The sequence below is a fragment of the Cygnus olor genome, chromosome Z, assembly GCF_009769625.2.
Source record: "Cygnus olor isolate bCygOlo1 chromosome Z, bCygOlo1.pri.v2, whole genome shotgun sequence".
NCBI lineage: Eukaryota > Metazoa > Chordata > Aves > Anseriformes > Anatidae > Cygnus > Cygnus olor.
The window spans coordinates 59,518,939-59,531,198 of record NC_049198.1 but is presented as its reverse complement, the minus strand read 5'-3'; the positions used below and the strand labels follow the sequence as shown (position 1 = coordinate 59,531,198).

Sequence of the window (12,260 nt, the reverse complement as noted above, 5' to 3'; positions counted from 1 at the left end):
GTTTTCAGCTATTTGCTGAAACTATTGGGACTATTTGCTCCAGTGATACCTTAGCCACCGTGTTCGCAGCGGCAGATACCAGGGGGAAAGCTTACACCCATCCAGTCACATGGTCAGTTAGGACAAACAAGTACTTAAGTCTCCCTGCTTTAGGTAACTCAGTGAAGTCTACCTGTATACTTTGGAAAGGTCAAATCCCTGGCTCCCATCCCCCTCTAGGTGGGTTACGGATGACCTTTTTATTTAAAGGCACGGACTGCCTTTAAGAAGCTTAAATTGGAGCTAATGCGAGCACCAGCTTTGGGTCTACCGGACTTGTCTAAACCCTTTTGGTTGTACTCCTATGAGAGACAAGGGATGGCTCTGGGGGTGCTGGCACAGAAGTTGGGCCCCTACAGGAGAGCTGTGGCCTACTTTTCTAAACAACTGGATGAAGTAAGTAAAGGTTGGCCGGGTTGCCTTCGAGCAGTGGCCGCTGTTATCATGAATATACAGGAGGCTTGGAAGTTCACTATGGGACAGAAGATAACCGTGCTGGTATCACACACTGTCTCGGCAGTCTTGGAACAGAAAGGGGCACACTGGTTATCCCCTCAAAGATTTTTAAAATACCAAGCGATACTGGTGGAGCAAGATGACGTAGAAATTGTGGTTACTAACATTGTGAACCCAGCTTCTTTCCTTAGCAACACTCCCGACGAGCTAGTGGTCCACGATTGTATCGAAACTATGGAAACTGTGTATTCTAGCTGACCAGATCTCAAAGAGGAGCCCTTGGAAGACGCGGATGAATCATGGTATACTGATGGAAGCAGCTTTGTGAAACAAGGACAACACAAAGCAGGGTATGCAGTGATGACCACTCAACAGGTAATTGAGTCGAAACCATTACCCCCTGGGACGTCTGCTCAGAAAGCAGAAATAGTTGCCCTTATGCGGGCATTGGAACTAGCAGCAGGAAAGAAAGTAAATATCTGGACAGACTCTAAGTATGCATTTGGTGTGGTGCATGCACATGGGGCTATCTGGAAGGAACGAGGATTATTGACGGCCCAAGGAAAACAAATAAAATATGCTGAGGAGATTTTAAAGTTATTGGAAGCGGTAAAGCAACCAGAGAAAGTGGCTGTTATGCACTGCCGGGGACACCAAAGAGGAACCGCCGACTTCGAGGTAGGGAACCGATTGGCTGACCAAGAAGCAAAAAGGGTGGCTGAATTGGCTGAGGTGGAAGTGCTCACTTTAATACCAGACGGTAAAATACAAACTTTAGGTGAAGGACAGGAACCTAGGTACACACGGGAAGATCAAAAACTAATTGAGGACTTGAAAGGGAAAGTAAGATTAGATGGATGGGTATATTTGAAAGATAATAGAATTGTGATACCCTCTAATTTAATATGGCCTACGGTCATGAAGGAACATAATAAGACTCATTGGGGAGCAGACACCTTGTATAAAAATCTGAGTCAAGTCTTAGTGGGAAGAAATCTGTATACTACGGTAAAACAAGTAATCTAACAATGCAGTATTTGTTTGCATAATAACCCTAACACAGAAAATAGGGTAAAGTTCGGAATAATTGGTAAAGGAAACTATCCCGGACAGATCGATTTTTCAGAACTGCCTAGAAAAGGGGGGTATTGATACTTGTTGTTTTTGACAGATACTTTCTCCGGGTGGCCAGAGGCTTTTCCCTGTTGAACCAACAAGGCAAGAGAAGTGGTCAAGGCTTTACTGAATGAGATAATACCGCGTTTCGGAATTCCAGCAGCAATGTCCTCGGATAGAGGCTCTCACTTTTGCGCGCAAATAGTCCAGCAAGTAAGTAAAGCCCTAAGGATAGATTGGCAACTCCATACCCCTTACAGACCACAGGCAAGCGGACAAGTGGAGAAAATGAATCACCTAATTAAACAACAAATGGCCAAAATCAGACAAGAAACTAACTTGCCGTGGCCTCAGTCTCTTCCCTTAGCTTTGCTCAGAATTAGAGTGAAACCACGGACAAAGGAGAATCTAAGCCCTTTTGAAATATTATACGGAAGGCCCTATCAGTTTTTGTTCAGCGGGGAGGATCTGACGCAATTGGGGTCAGGATACTTGCATAATTATTTAATAGGACTCCAAAAACAGTTGAGTCAAATATCTAAAGTTGTCTCAGGAACCAGGAGGCTGGACCAACCAATCCACCCCTTTAAACCTGGGGATTATGTGTATGTAAAAGCATTTGTAGTTCGCCCTTTGGAGGAAGAGTGGACGGGACCATACCAAGTGCTGCTGACAACGCATACTGCTATCAAGATCAAGGAGCAAGCAGCTTGGATCCACTATTCAAGGGTGAAGAAGGCACCTGGGAAAATATGGACCGCTACTCCAACTGGACCAGTCAAGTTGCGGTTCTCCAGATCCTATTGATTGTGGGAATATGGTTCTCGGGTTCAGGTTGGGCAGCCTGGGATGAGAACTTACATCTGTCCCTAGTACAGAAAATATCTCAAGCTATTAATAGGACGAATTGTTGGGTATGTACCCATATGCCGGAGCATGGGAACAAGGGTGTATCATTAATTGGAATCCCCTTACCTGCAAATATATCTTGGACTAATTTATGGGTGAATACTTCTTGGAGTCGAAAGTATGAGGAGGCTTTAGGATTAGAAGTAAGTAGCCCCACACCATCGGAATCATATTACACATGCGTGCAGAGATGCAATCCACCTAAAGGTATGGGAAAGCAGGACTGTATAAATACAAATACTACTTACGTGGGGAATCAAACTTCCTGCAATCGAACAATAGATATTAGCGCTCCTAGTGGTTGGGCGAACTCAACCAGCTGGCTGGTACCAGGGGGAAAAGGATGGTATTGGCTATGCAATGATACGGCCCGAAAGGTGTTGCCTGAAAATTGGAAAGGGACTTGCATCCTTGGGGCAGTAGTCCCCAACATGACAGTACATGTTGGATTATCCCGAGGTTATCTAAGGAATCATTTTCAGAGAATTGGACGGGAGGTTAGCAATCCACTGGTGGAGAGACCCACCACCTTTCATAGTTTTGTTCAATGGTTTATCCCATGGCTAGGGGTAAGTGAATTGGAGAAAATGATAGTCAACATCTCCGCCATAATAGAAAGGCTGGAGAATAGAACTTTGGATGTTATGGCAGCACAACAAGAAGAGATATCCAGTTTATCACAGGTCGTGTTACAGAATAGGATGGCCCTTGATCTATTGTTAGCAGCTCAAGGAGGGGTTTGTACGGTGGTTAATACAAGTTGTTGTATGTACATAGACCAAAGTGGAAGGGTCTCTTGGACCAACTTGGAAGAAATATGGAAGCAAACTAAGGTTCTGTATGAGATTGGTAAGGATAACCTTTCACGGGGCTTTGAAGAAATATGGAATAAGTTAACCTCGTGGTTACCCAACTTTCAATGGTTAGGACAAGTTTTGATTGTTCTAGTTGTGTTTGTATGTATGTTATTCAGACACCTGCTTTACTACGTTACCGCTAATGATAAAGGCATTTAATGCAAAAGAATTTGCATGGGGCAAGAAGATGGGGGATTGATTAGAGAAGTTGAGATAAAGGAGGAATAAAATGTAAACAGAACATTATGTATAGGACAGGAAACAGATGTATGGACAATATATTTTAAACAGGACATTGGAGGACAATATATCTCAAACAGGACACTGGAACCCAAGATAAGGAAATGACTAACAGAAGGATTAGCAAAAAACAGTCCTTGTGGTTAGGAAGAAAGCAAACTCAGCAGAATCCTGACCAAGGGTGAAAAGTACACTGTGAGGAAGACTTATGGCCTTCCTCTCTGAGACCACCACCCACAGCCCGACGACCACTGCCCAGAATTGATGAGAGGACCTGTGCAAGCGCAAGATACCGAAGGACTAATTAGCATGAGAAGCGAGGGTAGGCGGGGATAGGTAATGAATATGTATAAGTGCTTATGAAATATTCATCATTTTGCTGTATAAATTTGAAACTGCTCTCCGCTTTGGGTATGCACGATAGGCGGAGAGATCCCCCGTGCATCCAGCGCTGCTAATAAAGAATAAATCACTTAGAGAAATTGGACTAATGATCTTTGAATCAGTATATTCGCGGTGTTGTTTGGTCACTTTCCCAAGTGTCGGGGGAGGGGGGGGCTGACTGATTGTCAAGGCGGTAGAATGGAGAGTCACTTCTTTGGTGGTTCGGGCCTAAGCCCTGGGAATTTAGTAAGAAGGGGGAGAGTGAATTTATTTAGGCCTCAATACCTTTTAAACCCCCATCTTGACGGATACACAGGAGTGATTCCTTGTTTTGTGTAGGCTTACTAACAAAGTGCATGAGAAAAGTTAGCATTCGGCTTGAAATTCGGTCTTGTTGAAACGTAAATTTTGTGGAAAAGGTGTTATTGTTTGTCTAGAAGATGGAAGGCTGAGTGCTTCAAGTGTTTTTCCGAAGTCCTGTGGATTTATGATTGGAACGGGGCTCATTAATAATCTGAAATAGTGAAGTTTGTATGTGGAAAGAAGAGTTTAATCCCAGAGAATTGGGACATTTGGGAAGATTAGGAAAAGATAGTAAAAACCTGCAATAAAAAGGTTTGTGTGGAAATTGAAACAAGGGACAGTAACTAATATAAATAAATAAAAGGGAATGGGAAATCAAGGAAGTGGGTAATATCCAAAACAAAGACGTCCAAAAGAAAGCCTCCTTGGGTGCATATTAGCACATTGGAAGGATAGTGTTAGAAATGGGGGCACAGAAAGCAAGAGGACTTCCACTAAGTATTGCAATCAATTGTGGCCACTATATAAGCTAAATGGCCACTTTATGGATCAATCGACTATAACAGTGTCTTGCAATTAGTGTTGTTTTTGAGGAGAGAAGGAAAATAGGGTGAAATGTTGTATATTGGTATGTTGTTTCAGCATCTTAGAGGGAAAAGGTCTGGAATTAAGTTGGCCCCTGACTGAGCCTTTGGTGTTGGCATTAGAAAAGTACAGGCTGGAGAAAGATAAAGGAAGTGTTAAAAGGGTTGTTGAAGGTGTTAAAGGTTGTGTGGCATGTAGTATTTAACAGAGCTGTTTGAAGTTGAATGAGCAGGGGAAGAGGATGTAGGAATGCTAATAGTTCCGCCTCAACCCGAGGCTGAGATCTTAAAATCACGGGTGTGAGCCCTCTGGGGCAGAGGGACCATGATGGGTCCGAGAGAGTTGTCACGGAAATGGAAAAGCAGCTAACTCTTAAAACAACCTGAGTTCATGTGTGAGTTCAGATTGCCAATGGGACCGCTCAGGGAACTGTGAACGATTGCATTCCCCTGACAGACGCCCCCACTGAGACCCTAATCACCCCGGAAATTATGTAAATACCAAAATCTGGTTAAATTGGGAATTGAGAATCTGTTCCAACAAGGTCCAAAAGAAACCTGTATGGAATTTTTGAATTTTTGGACCAACTTTGAAGTGAAAACAAACAAACAAACAAAAAAAAAACCACTAAAACAAACAGACAAAAAAATTTGGACCTGGCTTCAGAAAACAAACAGAGGCAATTGGCTAGCCTCTTTCTAGGGCAATCAGCCCCTGATATCAGAAAAAAAAAATTGTCTTAGGCTGCAGGACAAACTTACAACAGTCAGGAATGACGGGGACCTGAGGCATCTACCCTAGCAGGTCCACTAGTTGAAATAAAGCTAGAAAACGAAGGCAGAGACTTGAATTTTTTGTTGGTTACGGGAGCTTCTTTCTCTCTGTTAATTAGTCTGTAAATGTAATAGGAGCAACTGGCCAACAGGAAAAGGTGTTTTTTTGTTGTTGTTTGTTTGTTTGTTTGTTTGTTTTTGCAATGCTTGAAATTTAAATTGGGAAAAATGATTGGAATTACCAACTGAGAAAAACAGCTTATAGACCTTTCGAGAAAGTACAAGTTGATTTCACTGAATTGCCCAAGGTGGGGAGGACAAAATATCTATTGGTAATAGTAGATCATTTAACACAATGGGTAGAAGCTTATCCCATAGCACGAGCTACGGCACAAATGGTGGTAAAAATTTTATTAGAACATTTAATACCTAGATATGGGATAGTCCAGTACATTGATTCTGATCAGGGCACACACTTTACTTCTAAAATAATAAAATTGTCATGTCAATCATTAGGTATTCAGTGGGAATACCACACTCCGTGGCACCCACAAAGCTCAGGGAAAGTAGAAAGGATGAATCAAACAATAAAACAACAGTTGGCTAAGTTAATGACCAAGACACAGCTGCCCTGGATGAAATGCTTACGACAAAATGTTTCAGTGGTTAGTAGTACTTGGAAGTGTCCTTCCCATTCAGGCCGGAGTTGATGCTTTCCAGGTCCGGATCAGGACCCAATTTCCCACGGGTCCTGAGAGATGACAAAGAAGAGGACAACACCAGAATACAGTTCTTAAGAAAACTCACTTGTTTCGAATTGTGGTATCTCATACCTTCTGCCCAGATAGGGCAATCCGAACAGCATCTCATACGATGAAATTCCTGTATACTTTCTTGGTGCTGTTTGAACCTGTAGGAGTAAGCATTTTACCCAAGGAAGTTGGGTTTCTAACACTAATTTAGTTAATTGCTTCTTTAATGTCTGGTTCATTCGCTCCACCTTCCCAGAAGAGGAGGGGTGCCAGGGGATGTGAAAAATCCCACTCAATCTCTAAGGCCTGCATTAACCCTTGCAGTACTTGTGAAGTGAAATGCCTTCCTTGATCTGAATCAATGTTTTCAACTATCCCATATCTAGGGACTATTTGCTCCAGTGATACCTTAGCCACCATGTTCGCAGCGGCAGATACCGAGGGGAAAGCTTACATCCATCCAGTCACATGGTCAGTTAGGACAAACAAGTACTTAAGTCTCCCTGCTTTAGGTAACTCAGTAAAGTCTACCTGTATACTTTGGAAAGGTTGAATCCCTGGCTCCCGTCCCCCTCTAGGTGGGTTACGGATGACCTTTTTATTTACCCTTTGACATATGGTACATCCTCTGCATATTTGCTTCACTAAAGTGTATATTCCTACACAGACATACTTTCTTAGCACAACATCACACATTGTTTGCACCTCCCAATGACTCTCTTGATGTAAAACGATTAATATTTGCTTCATTGGTGCTTTATTCAGCATTTCTCTCCCATCAGGGAGTATCCATTTTCCCTCAGACTTCGTGGTTCCTGATTCCTTAAAAAATTCTTTCTCTTAAAACTTTTTAGTTCTTTCTTAGTTTTCAACAATTCCCTGAATCCTCTCTGGATTTATTTCCCGTTTTCCCTCAGACATTAGATGCCTTAAATACCTGACTTCTCTTTCTACATACTGTAATTTATTTTTCAATACTCCCAAGCCCTGCTTTCCCAGAAAGTCGAATAGCTTGTTAGTAGCTTCCTTCACAACTGTTTTCTCCTGTCCTGACAATAAAAGATCATCCACATATTTGTAACAGTAATTCCTCCTTTGGAGGTTATAATTGCTCCAAAATCTGTTCTAGAACTTGCCCAAATAAATTGGTGGCCCTGTAAACCCCTGAGGTAAAATCGTCCATCTGAATTGTTGCTTCCGCCCCCATTTCAGGGTCTTTCCAGTCAGAGGTGAATATATCTTTGCTCACAGGGCCTGAGAGCACTCCATTAATAACACTGTTATTCCAGTCTAACAATTTACTATTTGAATGCCCAATTTCATCATCAAATCCCTTCCCAACAAGTTAGTCCCTGCCTTGGGTACATACAATAATTGCCCAGTGATCATTTTATCCCCTAGTCTCAGCTTGGTATCCCCCAAAGGTGGCACTGTTATCCCAGCCCCTTCTACTCCCATCACTTTTGAGGGTTTCATTAGTTAATTTAATCCCTGATACTTTACAGGCCAGTAATGACCTAGCTGTCCCAGTGTATTGTGTTCAATGGCAAGGTTCAGGGGGGGAATCCAGAAGCCTCCCTGTGGCAGATAAGGGACAATTTCATCCGGCCCCAAAGGGGCCCACCGCTGCCCAGAGCCAAGCCATGAGCAACACAGTCCGTGCCTCTGTGAGAGCACATCCAAGAAAACAAACAAACAAACAAACTAAAACCTGCTGCTCAACAGCAGGTGGGAGAGCGAGGAGCGAGAAACCTCCCCGCAGACACCAAAGTCAGCACAGAAGGAGGGGGAGGAGGCGCTCCAGGCACGGGAGCTGAAGCCCCCTGCGGCCTGTGGAGAAGCCCCTGGTGGAGCAGGCTGCCCCCTCCTGTCCCCCCCCCACTCTCGATACTTGAGAAACTGACCAAACACCACATCAAATATGCCAAAACTTCTAGACTGTTACTTAGATAATGCCTACATCCTCTTTCCCTGCTCATTCAACTTTCCCAACTCATTCAAAAAACAGCTCTGTCAAACATTACATACCATACCTTTAACACCTTCAATAACCCTTTTTAACACTTCTTTTTATCTTTCTCCAGCCTGTACTTTCCCATTTTCCTTCTCTCCTCCTATTCCTATTTGAAGTGGCCAGCCTGGCCACACTTCAAAGCCTGTTCCTGAGCTTTCCTTGCCTGCCATTCCTTCATCTCTCTTCCTCTCCTTTCCATCCTGGCCCTGACTCCCCCTGAAGATTTTCTTCCTCTTTCTCCAACCCTCTGCCTGACTACCTGCTACACTGTCAATACCATTAGTTTCACTCTCTGCTTTTCCTTCGCATCTCCCCTCCTGACATACACCTCCAGGGCCTCCTGGCGTACAATTATTACCACTCCTGCTCTCCAGCAGCTGCAGATATGACCCACGTAACCCTGTCACAATCGTGAGGGGCCCGCTTACCCTTCTCCTGCTTCTTAGACTGTCACTAGCAGGTCCGTCCTGGCTCCCAACACGGGGATGCAGCGGTGACCTCGGATTTGCTCCGTCTGCTCCCCACATCGCTGGCGGCCGCCCTATCGCTCAGCAAATGCCCCCGGCCGCTCCGTCGCTCAGCCTGTAGGCTACCCTCCTCCCGGACGCGGACTACGCCGTGCGCCAGACGTCTCTGCGCGGTTCACCAGCGGCCCCGCCCAAGCGCGGGCGTCCCCTACGACTTCCCGGCCCCCTTTGTTAAACATCCCGCTTGTCCGCGGCTTCGGGAGGTCGTTGTCTGCTCCCGCGGGGAGCGGCTGGGGGCGGAGGCTCCTCCGAGGAAAATAAATAACTAAACAGCTATAAAGCAGGTATGTTTATTCGGCGCTGCGCACGCACGCCGGCCGCAAGGGGGACAGCTCCACCTAACTTGCGCACCAACGGTTGCTGCCAGTGTGCTTCTGTTAGTGGGACAAATCCGTCTTCATTTCATTTCCGCCGTAAGTCTCTTGCATAGTCATCAGGCCTCCGAAGAATCAGGCAGGTAGGGTCCCGTCTCTATTCGGTTGGGTACTGGAGTCCTTGGGTGGTCGTCCGGCGCACTCCGGTGGTCGTCTGTCGAAGAGCAGAAGTCTTCCTCGCTGCTAATCTGGCCTTTCCCGTCTTCGACAGACTTCATCGGTCAAGCCAGTTCTTGCTGGTGCCATTATCTACGCATACAGTCTTTTACTCCCTTATCTTTGGGTCGTTAACCTACAATTGTGCTAGCTGAGACCTAGGAATCACCATCCTTTATCTTGTTCCCTGTCTCACTACAGAGCTCGCTCTAACATCCCTGGTGGAAGGAGAACGCTTTCTTACCTGACAGGACTGCTGTGCATGGCTGTCCTGCGTCTCCATTGATCAGACTCACAGGAAAGTAAACCAAATGAGGATGAAGCAGCTTTACCTCTGGACGCATCGTAGTATGTATTGAAATGGGACCTGTAAGAACAAAGTGCATTCTCAAGTGAGTCCTTTCCCATTCATTTCCTGAGCCACCGGGAAACTCTTACAGAAAATTCAGGCAAACAACTTCCCTGCATGGAAACCTCCTTTCGTCTGTAAAACGAAGCATTTATCCTGGGATATTCGGTTTTTCCACATGGTATAAGCCTTCCTGCTCTCACTGCCCTCGGTTTTTCTTTTCTTCCTAAAGTTCATTTCTCTGGCAAAGCAATGCAATCCTTGAATTAAGACACCTGTGAAAAACTTAAGAAACTTCCTGGTCAATAACTTTCTTCAGACAGCGTCAATGATATCACAACAACCCAGACTTATTTAACTTTTTCTTTAAAATATCTACCACAGATTCCGTATCATTTTCATGCAGACCAATCCCCAGCTTGATCATCTAAATTGAATTTGTTGCATATTAGAGATTTTTTTTATTATTTTTATTACAGCAGATGAAAAAACGCTCACTCTAAATCTTGCTGGCTTTCCATCACATCAGATTGACCGAGACACCCTGATTCCTTGTCTTTATTTGTTTTCTGCAGAATTCTCCTCTCTCTTTTGGTTCAAGTTCAACTGGTAAAAAGCTTTTCACTGGTTAGTACACTTAGCTGGCATACATTTTTGTTGCTTAAGATAACTGTTTTCATATTTTTCAATAGAATGTTGCCGTGATCTATTTTGTAAAGTCTAGAAAACAGACCCCCCTCCAAAAAAAAAAAAAAAAAAAGGAAAAAAAAAAAGAAAAGGAAAGATGCTTAGTCTTTTAAAATAAAATACTTATTCATTTGGCTGGATGGAGGAAGTTATATTCTATCCATGTAGACTGCACTCAGTAAAAATTTATGTAAAATTCTGCTGACAAATGGCAGAATCCAGCTTGACTGCTCTAGGAGAAACCCAGTTTATTTGGCTGCAGCTCTTCTTAGAACACTAAAGGCTGCATCTCTATTAGATGCTGGGATGGAGCAATAATGTAGTTTTGCAATAAAACTCCAGTAATCACATTTACTCCATCCAGTTGTAGTTTCAGAGAGGATTAGTGGTACTTGAATGAATGTTCTCTCTAAAGAAACAGAAATTAAAGATCTGTTTCAGGTGCAAGATCAATGTATTGCAACCCCTAAAGGGGATATATAAAAACCCAAACTAATCACGGATAGGTTTGAATGAAATTTTGCAGGCATTTTTGTCCAATGGCTCCAATTGAATCTAGTCCAAAGCTCCTATATGCTGGAACCACATGATGAGTATGTAAGGCCTTTAGCCTTAGCTGCTTTGACCTACTGATCTTCTCCAATTGGACTATATTACTTGTTACTATACCTCCAAGGGAACAGAACACAGTTTGGATAAATTCACAATCTAGAAAGAGCTCCGGCAGAAACATAGGTCTTCCTTGCTACCATCCTCATAGAAGGTGCAGCAGCCACAGGGCCACTTCATTCATTCACTCACGGAGCACCAATAACAAATACTCCTTGTTGTAATATTCATTTGTTGAAAAATGACATTATTGCTCCATCCCCACATCTAATAAAGATGCAGCCTTTGATGAATAGACTTTCTTTAGTGTTCTAATAAAAGTCATTGCTTATTAAGTTTAACTGCTTTTAGAAAGAATACTAATCTGAGGTCTGTACAATTTGCAGCACAGGGGTTGACCCAGACATCCTCAAGGGTCTGTCTGGAATGGTACTAGCTGGTAATAGTTTTGTTTCAGATGTATTTCAGCTATGCCCATTGCCTAGCACAGAAGCGGGAGAAAATGCCTATTTACTGTTCTAGATGTCCAACACTCAATTTTAATTCCTCCTGAAGCTAGGGGTCCCAGCAATCCAAACCAGATGCCCAGCCTCCCAATCTAATGCATGAGGAGAGGGGCTCTCTGAAACACCAGCACAGACTAGGTAAGAAATACCCTGAAAGCAGCCCTGTGGAGAAGGACTTGGGGGTACTGGTTGATGAGAAGCTCAACATGAGCCAGCAATATGCGCTTGCAACCCAGAAATCCAACTGTATCCTGGGCTGTATCAAAAGCAGGGCAATGTGAAGAAAAAAAAAAAAGAAAAAAGAAAAAAAAAAAAAAGAAAAGGAAAAGGCCTTAACACTGTGCAAGGCCTTCTCAGCAATAACTAAAACATTGGAGTGAAGCCAGGATTGCTCTGATAGCATTCTTCATGATCCAGCACAACTGAGTGCTCTCGCAAGATCAGGTTCATTTCTTCTGAACCAGTCCGTTCAGAAGGAGGCTCCCGTTTCCTTAAAAATCTCCAAATTCTAACAAAATACATCATTCATGCTTCTGTCAAGTACACACGGATTTCTTCTGTTTTATCATGGACAGCGAGCTTAGGGAGACCGAATCTATACCTCAGTAATGGTCTTTAGAGCCA

At 43.6% G+C, this 12,260-nt stretch overlaps 1 long non-coding RNA gene across 1 annotated transcript; it reads left to right on the top strand.

Moving 5' to 3' along the window:
- Nucleotides 1-9,834: 9,834 nt before the first annotated feature.
- LOC121061727 lies at nucleotides 9,835-12,092 on the top strand. Its single transcript, XR_005815234.1, has 3 exons — nucleotides 9,835-9,877; nucleotides 10,314-10,461; nucleotides 11,686-12,092. It is a non-coding gene; the product is annotated as an uncharacterized LOC121061727 (long non-coding RNA).
- Nucleotides 12,093-12,260: the final 168 nt, after the last annotated feature.